At 37.4% G+C, this 10,832-nt stretch overlaps 1 non-coding gene across 1 annotated transcript; it reads right to left on the bottom strand.

Annotated features, from left to right (window-relative positions):
• Positions 1-10,388: 10,388 nt before the first annotated feature.
• LOC148579740 (small nucleolar RNA R71) lies at positions 10,389-10,497 on the bottom strand. The gene has a single exon (XR_015896374.1). It is a non-coding gene; the product is annotated as a small nucleolar RNA R71 (small nucleolar RNA).
• Between the last annotated feature and the right edge of the window lie 335 nt (positions 10,498-10,832).

Raw genomic sequence — 10,832 nt, 5'->3', positions numbered from 1 at the left:
TAAAAATTAATAATAAAATAAAAAAAAATATAATAATAAAGAAAAATTATCTAATCTAAGCAATCAAACAACGAGTAGTTGTTAATCACAGTCAATCCCCGGCAACGGCGCCAAAAACATGGTGCGGTATTTTACAACCACACTTACTAACCGGCAAGTGCACCGGGTCGTACCAAGTAATACCTTACGTGAGTAAGGGTCGATCCCACGAGGATTGATGGATTAAGCAACAATAGCGTTTGATAGGATTAGTTAGACAGACAGAAAATAGTGTTGAGATGCAATCGTGCAGAAAATAAAATAGTAAAATAAATAAGTTGGGAATAAAATATGGAGAAGGCAGTTAATGTTTCAGAGTTATCTATTTTTTCCTGATTAATTTTTCTTACTAACTATTTTAATCATGTAGGATTTAATTTATGGCAAACTATATGTGACTAGACCCTAATTCCTTAGACCTTCTTAGTCTCCTCTAAAATTCATCAACAGCCAATTCCTTGGTCAATTAATTTCAATTAGAGGGTGATAATCAATTTCTAGTTTATATGCCACAAAAACTCTAATTACCCAAAAATAAAAAGAATTATATGTCACGTATCCTATTAAATCCAAATAATTAAAATTTAGGAGAAATTGTTTTCAAGCTTTTGTTCAAGTAAAGAGCTTTTCCAAGTTTTACAAGAACTCAAATAGAAAGAGGGTCATACTTCCGTTCCACCCAAATTCATAAAATAAAGAGTGAAAACAATTCTTAAATTATAAATCCACACATAAATTAAAATAGTAAAAGCAGTAAAATTAATCCATAGAAATAGACAGAGCTCCTAACCTTAACAGTGGAGGTTTAGTTGCTCATGGAAAAGAGAAAATAAGGATTCAGGTCCAAATGTACCCCGTTGCAATCTGATGGCATCAGATCCCTTTTTATAACTAATCCTAATAAATTTAAAAATCAAATTTCTAAAATTAAAATTAAAATAAGATTTGAATTTAAATTCGAATTAATTAACAAGTCTTCAGCTGATGGGTGGGAACCACTTGTTCTGTCCATTCTGCAGCTTCTAATCTGTGATTTCTGGGCTAAGAACTGGGTCACAACGGCCCAGAAATCGCCCCCAGCGTTTTCTATCAATTGTCCAGATCGCTCATGTGACGCGTCCGCGTCGTCCACGCGTTCGCGTCATTTGTGCAGATTCCAGTCCACGCGATCGCGTCAGGCACGCGATCGCGTCATTGCGATTTCCTCCATTCCGCGCGGTCGCGTGAGCCATGCGTCCGCGTCGGTATTCGCTAGTCATCTCCTTGACTTCTTCTCTTTCTCTGCAGAAACTCCATCAAATTCCGCCAAATGCTACCTAAAATAAATAGTATTGCACAAAACTCAAAATAGCATCCATAGTGGCTAAAATATAATTAATTCTTAATTAAATTCAACAATTTAGATGCAAATTCACTAGGAAAAGATAGACAAGATGCTCACGCATCACAACACCAAACTTAAACTGTTGCTTGTCCTCAAGCAACCAAAACTAATATAAGCTTAGGATGTGAATTTGCATGAGAATGAGAGTTCGATTAAGCCCATGTCTTCTTTTATAGTGGGATTTACAACTGCAATCCTGAACAGTTTTGGCATCTCACTTTATCCTTTGAAGTTCAGAATGATTGGCATCCATAGGAACTCAGAATTCAGATAGTGTTATTGACTCTCCTAGTTCAGTATGTTGATTCTTGAACACACTTACTTTATGAGTCTTGGCTATGACCCTAAGCATTTTGTTTTTCAGTATTACCACTAGATACATAAATGCCTCAGACACATAACTGGGTGAACCTTTTCAGATTGTGACTCAGCTTTGCTAGAGTCCCCAGTTAGAGGTGCCCAGAGTTCTTAAGCACACTCTTTTTGCTTTGGATCACGACTTTAACCGTTCAGTCTCAAGCTTTTCACTTGACACCTTCACGCCACAAGCACATGGTTAGGGACAGCTTGATTTAGCCGCTTAGGCCAGGATTTTATTCCTTAGGGTCCTCCTATCCATTAATTCTCAAAGTCTTGGATCCTTTTTTTTTTCAACAAGCTTTGTGTTTTTCACTGCTTTTTCTTCCTTCAAGAATCAATTTTATGATTTTTCAGATTATCAATAATATTTTTCTTTTTCATCATTCTTTCAAGAGCCAACAATTTTAACATTCATAAGCTTCACTATCAAAATTATGCACTGTTCAAGCATGCGTTCAGAATCACAGAAAATACCACCACATTTAAGTAAATAAGACTATTACTCAATATAGACCCAATTTCTCATGCAATATATCACTCCTGTATTTTTGATTTGAAATTAAGCTCAGTGAGTAATACATGAGACATTTGTAATTTTTTTTTCTTTTTCAGAATTAAAGCAATAGAGAGAACTAAACTAGTCCTTGGATTCTTACTAATAAATGATCATGCAACAAACAAAACAAAATAACAGGAAACCGGAACATAACATAGAAAAAGAGGGGAGGAATAAAAAATGAAAGGAACTCAACCACCTTAATTATCCTAGAGGTCGTTTTATTCTTCAGGTTGTGCTCCTTTGCGAAGATGATTCACCTCCCTTTTGTACTAGAAAACCTATAAGCGCAGCGTCAACACCAAACTTAAAGGTTTGCTTGTCCTCAAGTAAAGAAAAACTGAAAATAGAAGAGACAAATATTAAAGTGAAAGAAAAAAGAAAAGGATAAGAGAATAAGAGAGAATTAGGATTGGGAGAGAGAGAAAGAAAACTGGGCGGCGCAAGCAACGCAGCCGCGTGGGGCACGCGGTCGCTTACGTCGCGCGTTCTTCATAATGACGCGTTAGCGTCAGGCACGCGTCCGCGTGGATGGCCATGTATGCAACTGACGCGAACGCGTCAGTCACGCGTCCGCGTGACCAAATTTGTGCTTTTAGCACACTTCTTGCGCCAAGCTGGCACAACTCTCTGTCCAAACGCTCTTTTACGTCGAATTTGCAGGTCACGCGATCGCATCGATGACGTGACCGCGTGAATGACGAAAATCACAAACGACGCGAACGCGTGAGGTACGCGATCGCGTGGGATCGTTTGTGCGAAAGGCTCCATTCTGGCGTCACTCCCGCGCAACTCTCTGTAACTTTTTATTTTTTCTCGCACCCCTGGATGACGCGTTTGCGTCAGCGACGCTGGCGCGTCGGGTGCTTCTTTTTTTTTTTTTATATAGCTTGAGGTGTTCGGTTCCTGGAAGAACATAGCTGCATGATCAGAAAATTAGTAAGAACTCAAAAAAAATAAAATAAAATAACTAAGAAAACTACTACTACGAAAGATAGCTAAGGATACGAAATTATCGGGTTGCCTCCCGACAAGCGCTTCTTTATCGTCACTAGCTTGACGGTCAGCTCCTCTAAGGAGGAGGATCATAGGGGCTCAGCTGTTCACCCCTTACTTTGAACTTCTTTCCTGTGTCTCCATAACGTAGCTCAATATGCTCCAGAGAGAGGATTTTGATTACTGTATAAACCCATGCTGGATTGCTGGTCAACACCACCTTTATTCCTGGAGAGAAACCTTCAGTGGGGATCTTTTTGTTTCTCCATCCTCTGGGTATTTTTTTCTTTTTGGGGACCTCCTCCTTGGTGGATGATGCAGTTCCAACACCAAACTTAGGTTTGATGTCAGGCGGAATTTTATCGGTTGTCACCACAGGAGGTTTGAGTTGCAAATTCTGTTGTGCATCATCAGGGGGTTCTTGAAGGTTTGGATCAATAAGCTTAGCTTGCATGCACCTCTCTTTTTCACCTGTTGAATGTACATCTTTGAAGACATGAAAGACCAGTTGCTCATTATGCACTCTAAGCACTAATTCACCCACTTCTACATCAATCAGAGCTCTTCCAGTGGCTAGAAATAGTCTTCCTAGAATTATAGAGGCATTCTCATCCTCCCCTGTGTCAAGAATCACAAAGTCTGCTGGGAGGAAGAACTTACCCACTTTAACCAAGATGTTTTCCACTAATCCGTATGCAGGCTTCATAGATTTGTCTGCCATCTGTAATGCTATCTTTGTGGATTGTGCCTCTTGGATTTGCAGCTTCTTCATCACAGATAAGGGCATTAAATTTATGCTTGCCCCTAGATCACATAGGGCTTTCTCAAAGGTTGTGCTCCCATGGTGCATGGAATTTGAAAGCTCCCTGGATTTGGCATCTTCCTTGGCAAGTTATTCTGAATGACAGCACTACATTCCTTAGTCAGGACTATTGTCTCATCTCCCTTTAAACGCTTTTTCTTTGACAACAGCTCCTTCATGAACTTGACATAGATAGGCATTTGCTCCAAAACCTCAGCAAAAGAAATATTGATTTGTAACTTTCTGAAGATTTCCAAGAACTTTGAAAACTTCTTGTCCTTGGTCTCCTTTTGAAGTCTCTGAGGATACGGCATCTTAGGCTTGTACTCAGGAGCCTTTGGCAGTGTAGGATAAGTGTCAAGAGAGTCTAGGAATGGGTTGTCTGCACGCTTTGGAGGGGCGTGCTCTACTTCTTCCTTCTTCTCATCTGGAGCTTCCTTTTCAACTAGCTCTTCGTTGGCCTTGGTCTCAGAGCCAGCTACTTTACCACTTCTCAATTGAATAGTCTTGCAATCTTCTCCTGGGTTTACCACTGTATCCTCTTGAAATGTACTTGCAGACTTCTCAAGTATTTGCTTTCTCAGTTGGCCCACTAGCACTTCTAAGTTTCTAATAGAGGCTCTGGTTTCCTGTATAACTTGTGCTTCCGTACTTGCCACTTGTTCACTTATTACGGTGATAGCCTTGCATTCCTCTCTTGGATTTGGAATTGTGTTACCAGGAAGGCTATTAGTGGTCCTCTGATCAATTTCATTAACCTTTGTGGCTAGTTGACCCATTTGAATCTCCAGGTTCTTGATGGATGCTTTGGTTTCCTGTCTAAAACCTGTCAATATTGCTTCCAAATCATTGTTCTGCTAAAAACCAACCTGAGAACTATTGTTGAAGTTCTGAGGTCTCTGAGGTTGGTCCCTCCACCCAAAGTTTGGGTGATTTCTCCATCCCTGGTTGTATGTCTTAGAATATGGATCATTGTTGGGATTTCTAGGACCACTCCCCATGTAATTCACCTATTCAGAAGAAGGTTGAGCACAATCATAATTATCATTTTGCATAAAGTTACCTGCCATGTCATAGGAGACTTCCTGTGGTGGATTTTGGGTGTTGATAGCTGAGACTTGCATGCCACCCATCTGTTGAGTAAGTAGATTTATTTGCTGAGACATCTGCTTGTTCTGAGCAAGAAGAGCATTAACAGCTTCTACTTCCAACACACCTCTCTTTTGAGAGGTCTCAGAGTTCACAGGATTCCTGTTAGATGAGTAGAGATATTGGTTGCTTGCAACTAATTCGATCAGCTCAATAGTCTCCTTTGGTGTCTTCTTCTTGTGCAATGAACCGCCTGCAGAGGTATCTAAGCTCATCTTTGACATCTCTCCTAAGCCTTCATAAAAGATATCTAGTTGCCTAGTCAGTAGCAAGTATCTCTCCCAAGCTTCATAAAGAGTTTCACCCTCCTTCTGTCTGAAAGTCTGAACCTCCAACCTGAGCTTAGTCAGCTTCTTTGGTGGAAAAAATTTAGTGAGAAATTCAGTAACGACCTTTTCCCAAGTATTCAGACTCTCCTTTGGTTGGGAATCTAGCCATAGCTTTGCTTTATCCCTAAGAGCAAACGGGAAAAGCATGAGTCTGTACACCTCTGGATTCACTCCATTTGTCTTCACAGTATCACATATCTGCAGAAAATCAGATATGAACTGATTTGGATCTTCATGAGGAAGTCTATGATACTGGCAATTCTGTTGCACCAAGGTGACCAATTGTGGCTTCAACTCAAAGTTGTTTGCATTTATAAGAGGTACCACAATACTTTTTCCATAAAGTTTCGCAGTAGGGGCAGAATAAGAGCCAAGCACTCTCCTCTGTTGATCATCCCCATTCAAATTTACCACATTGGCATTAGCATTATTATTTGCCATAGTGGATTCTACAGCCTTGCAAAGTCTTGCTTGTTGTAAACGTCGCCTGAAAGTTCTTTCAGGTTCATGATCAAAGTCTAAGAGATGTTCTTTGTCTCTATTTCTGCGCATACACAAGCATAAAACAAGAAAAAATGGGACTCTCTACGTCAGAGTGCAGAGAAGTCCCTGTGAGGTAACCTGTGTAAAATAATAAAATAAAAATACTAACTAAATAAATAAGTAAAAATTTCGAAAATTTAAAAGGAAAAATAAACAGAAAAATTTAAAATAAAATTAACTGAGTGACACTAAACTTAAATTCAAAAATTAAAAAAATAAATCAAAATATATATATTTTTTTATTTTTATTTATTTTTATTTTTTTTATTTATTTATTTTTGTTTATAAAAATAAAAAAAATGAAAAACGAAACAGGGGAGGGGGGATATAAACGAGAAGGAAAAGAAAGTTAATAACGTAAAGGAAAAAAAATTAACGTAAAAGAAAAGAAAAAAAATTAACGTAAAAATGTAAAATAAAAATTAATAATAAAATAAAAAAAATATAATAATAAAGAAAAATTATCTAATCTAAGCAATCAAACAACGAGTAGTTGTTAATCACAGTCAATCCCCGGCAACGGCGCCAAAAACATGGTGCGGTATTTTACAACCACACTTACTAACCAGCAAGTGCACCGGGTCGTACCAAGTAATACCTTACGTGAGTAAGGGTCGATCCCACGAGGATTGATGGATTAAGCAACAATAGCGTTTGATAGGATTAGTTAGACAGACAGAAAATAGTGTTGAGATGCAATCGTGCAGAAAATAAAATAGTAAAATAAATAAGTTGGGAATAAAATATGGAGAAGGCAGTTAATGTTTCAGAGTTATCTATTTTTTCCTGATTAATTTTTCTTACTAACTATTTTAATCATGTAGGATTTAATTTATGGCAAACTATATGTGACTAGACCCTAATTCCTTAGACCTTCTTAGTCTCCTCTAAAATTCATCAACAGCCAATTCTTTGGTCAATTAATTTCAATTAGAGGGTGATAATCAATTTCTAGTTTATATGCCACAAAAACTCTAATTACCCAAAAATAAAAAGGATTATATGTCACGTATCCCATTAAATCCAAATAATTAAAATTTAGGAGAAATTGTTTTCAAGCTTTTGTTCAAGTAAAGAGCTTTTCCAAGTTTTACAAGAACTCAAATAGAAAGAAGGTCATACTTCCGTTCCACCCAAATTCATAAAATAAAGAGTGAAAACAATTCTTAAATTATAAATCCACACATAAATTAAAATAGTAAAAGCAATAAAATTAATCCATAGAAATAGACAGAGCTCCTAACCTTAACAATGGAGGTTTAGTTGCTCATGGAAAAGAGAAAATAAGGATTCAGGTCCAAATGTACCCCGTTGCAATCTGATGGCATCAGATCCCTTTTTATAACTAATCCTAATAAATTTAAAAATCAAATTTCTAAAATTAAAATTAAAATAATATCTTTTCCTAAAATAAGATTTGAATTTAAATTCGAATTAAATAACAAGTCTTCAGCTGATGGGTGAGAACCACTTGTTCTGTCCATTCTGAAGCTTCTAATATGTGATTTCTAGGCTAAGAACTGGGTCACAACGGCCCAGAAATTGCCCCCAGCGTTTTCTGTCAATTTTCCAGATCGCTCATGTGACGCGTCCGCGTCGTCCACGCGTTCGCATCATTTGTGCAGATTCCAGTCCACGCGATCGCGCAGTCCACGCGATCGCGTCAGGCACGCGATCGCGTCATTGCGATTTTCTCCATTCCGCGCGGTCGCGTGAGCCATGCGTCCGCGTCGGTATTCACTGGTCATCTCCTTGGCTTCTTCTCTTTCTCTGCAGAAACTCCATCAAATTCCGCCAAATGCTACCTAAAATAAACAGTATTGCACAAAACTCAAAATAGCATCCATAGTGGCTAAAATATAATTAATTCTTAATTAAATTCAACAATTTAGATGCAAATTCAATAGGAAAAGATAGACAAGATGCTCATGCATCACCTGACGCGTGCGCGTGACTGACGCGTACACGTAATTTGAAGATTTGCTCAGCGACGCGTCTGCGTGACCAACGCATCCGCGTGACTCGCGAAAAAGACCATCGATGCGTACGCGTGACTGACGCGTACGCGTGACAGACGCGTACGCGTGACATGCGCCACATGCAGGAAACGCAGAAAAATGCTGGGGGAGATTTCTGGACTGTTTTGACCCAGTTTCTAGCCCAGAAAACACAGATTAGAAGCCACAGAATGGACAAATCAAGTGGTCCCCACCCATCAGCTGAAGACTTGTTAATTAATTCGAATTTAAATTTAAATTCGAGTTTTTAAATAGAAAAAGATATTATTTTAATTTTAATTTTAGAAATTTGATTTTTAAATTATTAGGATTAGTTATAAAAGGGAATTCAGATCCATCAGATTAAGGGAGTACATTTTTTACCTGAATCCTTATTTTCTCTTTAAATTTAAGAATTGTTTTCGTTCTTTATTTTATGAATTTGGGTGGAACGGAAGTATGATCCTCTTTCTAAATGCGTTCTTGTATAACTTGGAAAAGCTCTTTACTTGAACAACAGCTTGAAAACATATGCTCCTAAATTTCTAATTTATCTGGATTTAATAGGATACGTGACATATAATCCTATTATGTTTGGGTAATTAGGATTTCTGTGGCATATAACTAGAATTGAACTTCACCCCCTAATTGGAATTAATTGACAAAGGAATTGGCTGTTGATGAATTTTAGAGGAGACTAGAAAAGTCTAAGGAATTAGGGTTTAGTCACATATAGTTGCCATAAATTAGATCTTACATGATTAAAATAAAATAATAAGAAAAGTCAATCTGGAAAATAGATAACTCTGAAACCTTAACTATTTCTTCATATTTTATTCCTTACCTATTCACCTGCCTGTTTTCAAACTCTTCTTTATTTTTTAATGCTTTTGAACTTCTAAACACTATTTTCTGTTTGTCTAACTAATCCTATCAAACACTATTGTTACTTAATCCATCAATTCTCGTGGGATCGACCCTTACTCACGTAAGGTATTACTTGGTACAACCTGGTGCACTTGCCAGTAAGTTAGTGGGTTACAAATACTGCACCAAGTTTTTGGCGCCGTTGCCGATGATTGACTATGATTAATAACTATTAGTTGTTTGATTGCTTAGATTAGACGTTTTAATTTTAATTAGTTTTATTTTATTATTATAAATTTTTATTTTTCATTTTTGATTATTTTCATTCACGTGAAATTTTTTTTTCTTCCGTTCTTTCACTCGTAACCCCCTCCCTTGCGTTTTCATTCTCGTTTCCCATTCCCCTGTCCCCCTTTGCTTTTATTTTTTTTTTCTTTTGATTTTCTAAAAACTTACGGTTTTCTTTTTTTATTTTTCGTTTTTGTTTTCTTCAAATTTTTTCTTTTTCTATATTATATTAGTTTTGTTTTACTTTTATCTTTAATTTTCTTTTAAAAAAATATTTAATAATAATTTAATACTAATAATTATTTTTTAATTTCTGAAATTATGTTTGGTGTCTCCTAGTTAGTCTTATTTTAATTTTTCTTATTTAATTTGCCTAATAATTTTAAAAATTTTTAGTAATAATTTTTCTAGTAATTTTTGAATTTTAGTGTTTGTTTGTTTTATTCAATATTTTTATCTCTTTATTCAGGTTACCTCACTGGGAATTCTCTGCACTCTGACGTAGGGAGTTCCATCTTTTCTTGTCTTCTGTTTGTTTATGCGCAGGAACAGAGGCAAGGAACATCTCTTAGACTTTGATCCTGAACCTGAAAGAACTTTCAGGCGGCGTTTACAACAAGCAAGACTTTACAAGGCTACAGAATCCACTATGGATCCTAATAATAATGCTAATGCCAATGTGGCAAATCCGAACGGGGATGATCAACAGAAGAGAGTGCTTGGCTCTTATTCTGCCCCTACTGCGGATCTCTATGGAAAAAGCATTGTGGTACCTCCTATAGCTGCAAACAACTTTGAGTTGAAGCCACAATTGGTTACCCTGGTGCAACAAAACTGTCAGTATCACAGACTTCCTCATGAAGATCCAAATCAGTTTATTTCTGATTTTCTGCAGATATGTGATACTGTGAAGAAAAATGGAGTGAATCCTGAGGTATACAAACTCATGCTCTTCCCGTTTGCTCTGAGGGATAAAGCAAAGCTATGCCTAGATTCCCAACCGAAGGAGAGTCTGAATACTTGGAAAAAGGTTGTTACAGAATTTCTCACTAAATTTTTCCCACCAAAGAAGCTGACTAAGCTCAGGTTGGAGGTTCAGACTTTCAGACAGAAGGAGGGTGAAACTCTTTATGAAGCTTGGGAGAGATACAAGCTACTGACTAGGCAATGCCCTCCGGACATGTTCTCCAAATGGACCCAACTAGATATCTTTTATGAAGGTTTGGGTGAGATGTCCAAGATGAGCCTAGACACTTCTGCAGGCGGTTCATTGCACAAGAAGAAGACACCTGAGGAAACTATTGAGCTGATTGAATTGGTTGCAAGCAACCAATATTTATACTCATCTAACAGGAATCCTGTGAACTCTGAGACCCCACAGAAGAGAAGCGTGTTGAAAGTAGAAGCTGTTAATGCTCTTCTTGCTCAGAACAAGCTGATGTCTCAGCAAATAAATCTACTTACTCAACAGATGGGTGGCATGCAAGTCTCAGCTATCAACACCCAAAATCCACCACAGGAA

This window comes from Arachis ipaensis, chromosome B10 (genome assembly GCF_059453495.1).
Source record: "Arachis ipaensis isolate K30076 ecotype BB chromosome B10, ASM5945349v1, whole genome shotgun sequence".
Classification (NCBI taxonomy): Eukaryota; Viridiplantae; Streptophyta; class Magnoliopsida; order Fabales; family Fabaceae; genus Arachis; species Arachis ipaensis.
This window is presented reverse-complemented; position numbering and strand designations above follow the sequence as displayed.